A 10,610-nucleotide genomic window follows, 5' to 3' on the forward strand; every position below is an offset into this window, starting at 1 on the left:
TTGGTATTGTACAAAAATTGTTGTTGTGGCAGTCAAGGATTGGTTGTGGTTTTTGAAAGGTTCTTATTTTTCCAACTTTGAAATTTTTGATCAATTTTCAATTCTTAAAGAAGTTTATTTTGGACTTGGGGAAGAAAAATATAAAGATTGGAGCCCTTTTTCACATTCAAAAAGGTTTGACTTGTCTTACACCTTTTGGGCAAGACACCTTTTTAAAGGTTTGGTGGCCCTTTCCTCTTTTGGACACCTAGAAAAGTGTTTTTCCCTCTTTTAGTACCGAGTCTTTTGTAGATCTTTTTGTCCCCCTTCCCTTTTGGTAGGTCTTTGGAATTTGTTTTAAAGACTAACAAAGGCCTCAATTCTTTCCACTTGGCTTTTGGATCAAACAACACTATTGAAAAGTATTTTTGCAACTACACATGAAGATAGTCTAGAACAACAAGAACTTTCAATAGAAGTTTGAAAACCTAGCCTTACATTGAACCTCCAACAATCAACAACACCTTTTTCAAGCTTAAAAACCACAAAAAAATAACAACAACACGAGCTCAAACAATCTTCAAGCTTTGGTCCACACAACAACACCAACAATGTTCAAGTTCTTGAAATCGTAACAACAATACCAACAACAATGTTCAAGCTCAACTTGGATCTAGACTCAAGGGTGTTAGTGAAGACAAAACTAAAACTTATAAACAACCAATATCCTTAATGAAAGCTAAAAACCGTGAGTCCTCAATATTTAATGCTCCAAACAATCTTTCACATGTGGGATTGCTCTTTGGTGTACTTAAATCGGCTTCTCCATGTTGGATCCCGTTTCCTTAATGTGACCAAAGATTGATGCCCCATGTACTGACTTCGAATGATGTTATTGAAAGCTAAGGAGACCATTTGAATCGTATCACATACTACAAACAAAAAATATAAATGTTTTGGATCTGCAACAATAGTCTATTTTGCCATTTGATCCCAAGAAAAATAAATTATAACCTAAGTCAACTAGTATGCCTTTTTACAATCAAAAGCCCATAAATTTGTATAAATCATTTTGGATCACATTGATAATAATGCCAATCATCCCCACACCCGAGAAACAGCACATAGAACCCATGAAGAGGGGTAAAGTAGGAAAAACACATAAAAAAGGAAAGTTCATAGAATCAAGTCATTGCAGGTCAGTTGACCACTTAAAAAGTCATCTCTAAAGCGACATACGACCGCTAAAATGGTACGTGTCCACAATCACCCTTCACTAAAGTGTGTGTACAAGGTGTTACTTTAGTAACACCCACTTTAGCGGTAGGGGTTCTTCTAAAGAAACGATGGAGGATATCCTCGAGTGCAAAAATGTTTGCTTGGTTGCTATAGATAACTCAATTAACACGACCAATGGTCTGTGTTAGATGATGCGCTAGTTGAATTACATCAGTTGCAACATGGATTCTCCAATTTTCTACCGATCATTTAGGATTAATTCAAAATCCTGTGAATGTAAACAAATATGCTACTATATAAAATTTGACATTCGGGACTTAATGGGTCCATTGAAATTTACATCTGAGATTTTATTGATGAAATGTGGGGCCCACCCAAGGTTAACTTTTATCAAATACAGTCCTATAGCCCAAATTGAGTCTTAAAGTCCTAGGACCCAAACCAAAGATTCCCCTAGCCTAAAATTGACGTTTTAGAGCTGATGGAATTGTTATAATTGGCATATGGTATTGTTAACCTAAAGTTTATGTGTGATAGCCAATCCTTACCAATGTTGACTTTAAAAGTAAACTAGCTTTACAAACCAAATGACCTACCCGATAACTGAACTATCACCTCTAGAAAGTCAAAATTGACTTGGGGAATATATAGGAAAGCTCTAAATGGCAAAGAAGTTATGGAGAGACAAAAAATAACCTTAAGGGTTATTACATCCAAACTCAATTGTACCTCTTCCATTGTGTAGACATCCAAAGTCTGATGAAAAACTAAGAACCAAGGGTAGAAGAAGTAGAAAACCAACACCATATCTAAACAATCTCTTAACCATCTATCTACTTTAATCTCTCTAAACTAAAGAAAACTAAACTATTAGGCAGTGTGTAAGTCTCGTAAACATGTCAATAATCTCTCAAATTGGATCAAAACTTGAATTTTTGGCTGTAAACAAGTGACAAAACCATAGTTAAGCTTATCACCTGAGTTGAACAACTTAGCCTCAATCTCCCAAAATTATCCCACTGATGAACCAACATCTGAACACCAAATCTAACACAACTCTTAAGCCGTTATCTAAAGGAGTCAAAATTAAAAATAGAGCAAAGTAGTTTTCGAGAATGTCATAAACCTAAGCCAAACTCACTTTCAAACCAAGTACACACCCAATAGTTCCTGCAAGAGATAAAGCTATGGTTTTGCAAAGGAACATAATCACATTAGATAAAAACCATGGGATAAACTTATGAGCAATCTAATTTGCACCAACTGGGGGAATCAATAAATCTAGAACATAACTAAAACTCACAGGCACTGCAAAGAGTCCTAATGATAGACAAACCTTGAGTAACTTTAGAAGAAACATTCATACCTTGATTCTTATCAAATATATACTCAATACATGTCAAGGAGTACTCACTCCCAAAATATACCTACTTTGATTACCAATGATTGATACACAAGAACAGATAACTACCCTTCTTCTTAACATGCCAAGTTGAAGTATCTCATGAAGTCAAACTAGGTTGGATAAATATTTTAATAAGAAAGTGCTAAAATCACGTATTTAAACCTCCTTTATCTCAATCAAGCCATAAACATCATCCAGAAAGGAATAAGTACTCGACTTGACATCAAACCTCTTACCAAACTAATAGAAGAAGGCCAAACAAATATGGTATTTATCTAAGCCAAGCAAATAAAAATAACATTAAAATAGATACTAGCTAGATAACGTTGGACTAGCCATACATTGAATAAGGATCAACAATAAAAGAAACATAACAGTAGTCATGGCTTATAATACAAGTAGCAATAATATAAAGTGAAAGTGGTATGAAAGGAAAAAGAATAAGTCCCTCTCAAGGATTGCATCAAAGCCACTATGCCGAAGAAAGGGATTTTTCCCAAGCATTATACCCCAAGTTAATCACCACATGATCCACTCAATCTATTACTAAAAGAAAATATCTATAGAGGTAGTCACATATGCATAAACCTACAAAATGACTCATAAACAATCAACATAGAGAAAATATATGACCATATATGGGTATTTAAATGATAAAATATATAACAAAAAAAATTAAAGTATAGCAAATCAAAATATTTCCTACCCCAGTTATATCTGAAGTTTTAGCCACTAGCTCACCTAAAAAGTGCATGATTAATATTGTTCAACCCTAAATTGACCATCTATTTGATAACCAATAGTACCTAAGTCACTATCTCTGACCAAATATGCCACATATCTAAATGACTGATCTAGCTACAATTACTACTAAAAAATCCTATATTAGCTACACTTGTTATAGATCTGATCACTCTTCTTGCAAATCGTAAAAACCCTTGGAAACTCTAGTCTAGTAAATAGAACTTGATGACCCTAACTAGTAGACCAATTCACACTTAGGGAACTCACTAGACAAATGACTAATCTCCATACTATTCTATCAGTCAACAAAACTCAATAATACAGTCCAGTTCAGTTCAGTAATCCATGTTCAGTGTCTATTCAGATGGGAGAAGAAATTAGCACCGAGTGAACCCAAGGATGGGAACACACACTGTCAGATGAGCGTGTAATTCTTATAAGTCATCCTTGCATTACAGAACTATGTAACCTGCATAGGTTGAGACATCAACACTTTCAGATGAGGGTTGATGAGGTGGATAAGCACTGTCAGATGAGGACCCCACCATTTTTTTTTGGGGACACTGTTAATGGGGGTCACTCACAGCTTATCCTTACCAGTGGCGTGGTATTGACACCATTCCAATTGGGATTACAGATTGGATCCCAACTCTACCATGATGGCATATTAGATGCATATCGGTTAGATAACTATTTCCCACAGTTTTGATTACGGAATAAGGACTGTCAAATACAATCATTTAGTCTCAGTAATAGAACTCAGATAGTTCTATAGAATTCAAGATTGTCAGATACAGTCAACCCAAATACAGAACATAACTTAGCTAGTTCTATCATATTCAGGACTGTCAGATATAGTCACTCATGTCATCAGTAATATCATTCTTCAGAATTCAATTATTAGTCATGTTAGTTATCAGTAAATTCATGTTATCATGATCTCAGATATAGTTACTACGTATTCAAGCATGTATTGTCATCTTCATATTAGTCAATTAGCAATTATTGTTCATGCATATGAACCCCATGCATTCAGCCTACCTTTCATGTATACCAATACATTCAAAGTACTGATGCATTTGCGCTATGGTGTCTTATACCATAGGTTCAAAAGTACGAGCTTCAGAGCATCAGTAGCATTCCTCTCTCAGTTGTCAGAGTTAGCACTAAAGCCTCATCTCTCCATCACATGATCATTTATTTATTATCTCATTAAGTAATTTATTAGTTGGAGTTAGTTGGGGATACGTACCATCAACTCCTCATTTATATAGTTCAGTCAGTTAGAGGCTTTCCATCCTATCATGTTCAGATTATTGTGTTATTTCAGTTTTATTTTGGATATTTCATACCCTATTTAGATGTTATATCTTTATCAATTATGTTACAGTCTTGAACCTTATGGCCTTTCAGTTCATGTTTCCACAATCATATAGTATATTATGTAGTATACAGGTACAAATATCAGTCATGGGTTAGCTTGTGGTCCTTCGGGGTCATGAGCACCGTTTAGCCTTCTGGGTACTAGATTCGAGGCATTACAGTTTTGTATTTGACACTGATGGAGAGAAATCATCCTTTGAAAATTGATGAGAATAAACTTCTTTTATGTTTAAGAGTCGTACATGGGTTAAAAGACTCAAAAGACCCTTACCTCATGTGAATAAAACAAAAGGCTGTATGATTTATACACCTCGGTGTAGCACGCTACTTATCGCAGACACTATCCTCCGTGTCACGTTGATATCTCGGAGACTATCCTTCATGAAACGAACTGCTTGATAACTAAATTGTCAGCTATAGAAAATCTCTAAATGGTAAAAATATGTGGAAATGATGAAAATGACCTTAATGATGATTATAATATCCACTACTAAAATAACTTTTTTTTGTCTATGAAAGTAAAGGGTTAGGATTACTGAAAGCATGAATAGGTGAGGATACTTGGTCTGCATCTCGCTCTCGATCTCCTAAGTAGCCTTTTTTACTTGGCATTGTCTCCACATAACCTTAACTATTGTAATATATCTCGAGAGTAACCGCCTAAAATACTTTGCTAATATGAACATTGGCTCATCCACGAAGGTCAATCTCTTATCCAACTAAATCGAGTCCTACCATAGGATGTATGACTTATCGAGAATGTACCACCACAACATAGAAACATGAAAAACTAGATGAATAACAGCAAAATATGGGGTCAAGGCTAACTCATATGCTACCTCTCAAACTGTGCAAAGGATCTCTAACTATCACAACCCGAGGCTAACCCTAGTCGTGAAAACAACGCTTATGGTGACAAGAGACCACAAGCTAACCTATAAGCTGGTACCTACTAGGATCACAGAATGAAACGATACTAATAAAAAATAAGTAGAAGATAAGATGACAAAATACGAAAAATTTGAATAATGAATAAATGTAAATGACAAGTTTAAAATGTTTGTATCAACTACTAATACTGAACTTACTAACTGACTATCTAACTGATTTTCTGAAAGCCTCTAAACATCATGGGGAGTTGATGGGATGATTCCCCAACTAAATCTGGCTGTCTGAACATAAGAAAACACTAAAATAATTGAAATAAAAAATAATCTCCTCAATGGATAAGGACTCACCACTACTACTATTTGGTAATATAGAGCTTTCAAAGAACAGTTGTGAAACTGAGCGTCCGAACTTATGTTATAAGAAAACATAGCACAAATAAGAGTATGTGATCAGTACTTTCAATGTACTGGTATGTGAGATATGGAGTGACTGAAATGCATGAGAAATCTAAGCATAAATACATGAACATATAATATCTGAGAATGCAATACCAAGCATAAACATATTTCTAAAATAATCTATATATAGAGGAACTAAAGTATACATTACTGAATAATTGTAATTCTGATCTGTACAATTGGTAAAGCAAACCTCAACTGAGATATACTAAAATACTAACAAAAACTATTAGAGGTATCATGTAACCGACATGCCCCAATCTGAGCTAATTAGGCTCCAACCTGTAAAGCTAGTTGGAAAGGTGTTAGTACCGTGCCACGGGTACTAACACTGCTATGTAGATCCACTAATATGATGTACTGAAGGACTAGGGAGTCAATCCTAAACTGGCGAGTGACCCCTCGGAGTTTTTCAGTCCTAAACTAGAGAGTGACATCTCAGAATCCTACGTTGGCTACGTAGTTTTGGAACTTCGGGAGTGCTACTAAGGAATAAGTACTAACTGGTGGGTGAGACCCCATCCCTAGGATCCCTTATTGCTAAATCCTACTCCTAACTAAAATGACACTAGTAATGAACTAAACTAAGTTTAATTGAACATTATTTTTTATAGTGCTTAATATGATTATATAAACTGTGTAAATAGTAATATTAATGGTTTAATTGAATCATTACTTAAAAATATATAATAATCTAAAAACACAAAGGTATCTATTTTTCATAAACCACTACCACTGAATAATCATAAAATGTGACATTTAAGATTAAAATTGTAGTATGGAATCATAGTTCAACCAAAGGCATAAATGTTTCACCAAACATGTGGAAAGCGTGGACTTGAATATGAGGATATTTTAAACATGTGAAATCAACAATGGGAAATTCACTTGAATAAGACATGGGAAACTAAGATATAAAGCATGAGTAAATCAATTATTTCATGGGAGCATACAGAGGCTGAATTGAATTTAAATTACCAAGGAAAACATAAATTAAACTCATCTTGAACATGTAAAATATCATAATATTATAAAAATACATTCTTTAATTTAAAAGATAGTTTTTTGGATCCATGGTTGAAAAGGACCTATGAATGAACAACCCACATACCTTATACTCCTAGTCCTTGAAAGGAAAACATTAATCTAGATGCTTTCTTAAAGGTTCTTGAACTTGGGGAACTTAAATTCTTGATTTCTTAGCAAAAAAGGAACTCAATTTTGTTCTTGAGGAAGAGGGGAGGGTTTCCTTGAGAGGAATTTAGGGAAGAAGGACAAATAATGCCATAACTGATGCCTTAAGTCTTGATATGAATGATTGGGTTGAGAGGGAAAAACCCAATTGTCCCTCTGTCATTTAAATTCAGACCTTGAAGCAACAAGCTCACCGCGACGCGGTTTTATCTCAGTCATTTATTTCCCTCAACGCAATAAAGTATGCATGACATCACAACTAATGACGTGTTGTGGGCTTATCGTGATGACCCAATGGTTTCGTGATCCAAACATGACCCAACTTTTTCCAAAATATCCGAAACCCCTCTAACACATACCTTTTACATCCCTAAACATGAATTAACTCAAAATCCAACTTATTAGGGTCGGGAAGACAAAAATAAAAATCCTCAAAGTTAGAGGTCCTAAAAATGATTATCACCAACACTCAGTGAAAATTTCAGGCCTTATGCATGTAACTAAAAGCTGAATTGAGCTAAGATTAGTATGGGGTATTACAATATCTCCCCCTTTGGAACATTTATCCTCGAATAAGACAGGTTAGACTTAGAGAACTATACTAAGGTAACTGAGATCACATACAGATCATGCATGACTCTGAACATTATTACACAACTGAGTCTGAAACATTATACTTGAATTGAACTGATTTCATTAATGCATGTAATGACATGGGAATGGTAACATAAATGAAACTAAGAAAGAAAAAGAGTCAATCTAATGAAGAATCGTTATGTCAAGATGAATCTGAGTTTCCATAGAAAATATGAGAGTATTTATTTTTCATATCTGCTTGTACTTCCCATGTAGCTCCCTCGACGGACTAATTCTGCCAAAGGACCTTAACCAAGGGAACTTCTTTATTCCTTAACCTATAAATCTGATAATCAAGGATCTCAAGTGGGACTTCCTCATAGGAAAGGCTATCCTTAACATCCATATCTTCTAAAGGAACAACTACAACTAAATAACCAAAATATTTTTGTAACAAAGAAACATGGAACACTGGATGTATGGATGCCAAATATATAGGAAAATCTAGCTCATAGGCTACCTTTCTAAAATGGTTCAAGATTCTATATGGACCAATATAACGGTGACTGAGTTTCCCCTTCCTTCCAAATATCTTCACTACCTTTATAGGTGAAATTTTCAAATAGACCAAATCACCAACCTCAAATTAATATCTCTTCTTCTCACGCCTTCATATGATTTTTGATGGCTTTGGGCTATCTTTAGCCTCTCTCAAATCAACTGAACTTTCTCGACTACGTTAAACACTAAATATAGCCCTATCAAAGTAGCCTCATCTTCTTCAAACCAACTAATAGAAGATCTATATGTCCTTCCATAGAGAGCCTCAAACGGATCCATATGAATACTTGAGTCTTAACTATTGTTATAGGCAAACTCAGTTAGAGGTAAGTGGTCATCCCAACTAACTTTAAAGTCAATAACATATGCCCTCAATATGTCTTTTAAGGTTTGAATGGTCCTCTTTGCCTTACCATATGTCTGAGGATGAAAAGTTGTACTGAGATGAATGTGGGTACCAAGCCGCATCTGAAAATCCTTGCAAAAGTGAGAGGTAAACTGAGTACCTCTATCTGATATGATAGACAATGAAATCCCATGCAACTTAACCCACTCCCTAATATAAATCCTGGTATAATCCTCAACTTAGGATGAAGTATGAACTAGTATGAAAAAGGCTGACTTGGTTATTCCATCAATAATCATCCAAATCAAAAGATGTTGATGACACGTAGGAGGAAACCTTATCACAAAATCCATGTTCACCACTTGCCACTTCCAAGTGGTGATGCTAAACTCCTGCAATGCACCACTAGGCCTTTGGTGCTAAACCTTAACCTACTGATAATTTGCGCACTTAGCTACAAACTCTGTAATATCCTTCCTTAAACCACTCCACCGATATATTTCCCACAAATTGTGGAACATCTTAGTGGCTCTTGGGTGAATAGAATACCACGCACTATGCGCTTTTGTGAGTATGCACTATCTCCAACTATCAACATATGAAACACATAACCTACACTAACAACGACGCATACCATCTCCCCCTTCGGAGAAAACCTCTACTCTCTGATCTCGAACTATCTCTTTTAACTTAACCTGATAAGGATCCCTATCTTGCTTTTCTTTCACTTTGACAACAAATAAAGATTCCAAACAATTCTTAACCCATGTACTACCTTCAGTTAAATAACAAACTAAACACCTAATCTAGCAAGCTGATAAACCTCCAAAACTAACTTCTTCTTATCCTCCTCAACATGAGCAACACTACCCATAGACAACCTGATAAAGGCATCTTCAACTGCACTGGCCTTGCTCGGATTATACAACACACTCATATCATAATCTTTTAATAACTCAAGCCACCATCTCTAAACTCTTATGGTCAGTGAAAACATCAACATGGACCCAATAAAGATAGTGCCTTTAAATTTTTAATGCAAAAATAACTACTGCCAACTCAAGATCATAGGTTGGATAATTCTTCTCATGGGATTTAAGTTGTCTAAAGGTGTAGGCTTTGTCCTCGCGTCTCTGCATCAAAACACAACAAAAAATAACTCTGGAAGCATAACAGTAAACTAAAACTTCATCGAAACCATCTAGGAAAGTCAAAACTCGAGCGAAAGTGAGTCGAGTCTTCAACTCCTGAAAACTCTTCTCGCAAGAATCTGACCACTAAAACTTGACTTTCTTTTGAGTCAATCGTGACTTAGGGGATGAAATAGAAGAAAACCCTTTAACAAAGCATTTGCTATAGCTAGAAAAACCTATGAAACTCTGATATCTGATGGATAGATAGGTCTAGGTCAATTCTAACTAGCTTCAATCTTTTAAGGGTCAACTCTAATACCATCATCGGAAATAATATGGCCAAGAAAAGCTATTGATCTTAGACAAAATTCACACTTATTGAACTTGTTGAACAACTTATGAGCTGTATGGGTCTGCAACACAATTATTAGATGGTCTGCATGATCATTCTTACTACGAGAATAGATGAGGATATCATCAATGATGACTGTAATGAACAAGTCCAAGTATTGCTTGAACACTTGGTTCATCAAGTCCATGAAAGCTGTAGGGGCATTTGTTAGTCCAAAAGACATAACTAGGAATTTGAAGTGACCATACCGAGTTCTAAAAGTTGACTTTGTAATGTCACATTCTCTAACTCTAAGCTGATGATAGCCAGATCTGAGGTCTATCTTAAAGAAATAACTAGTACCCTAAAG

This window comes from Capsicum annuum, chromosome 3 (assembly GCF_002878395.1).
Source record: "Capsicum annuum cultivar UCD-10X-F1 chromosome 3, UCD10Xv1.1, whole genome shotgun sequence".
In the NCBI taxonomy this organism is placed as follows: domain Eukaryota; kingdom Viridiplantae; phylum Streptophyta; class Magnoliopsida; order Solanales; family Solanaceae; genus Capsicum; species Capsicum annuum.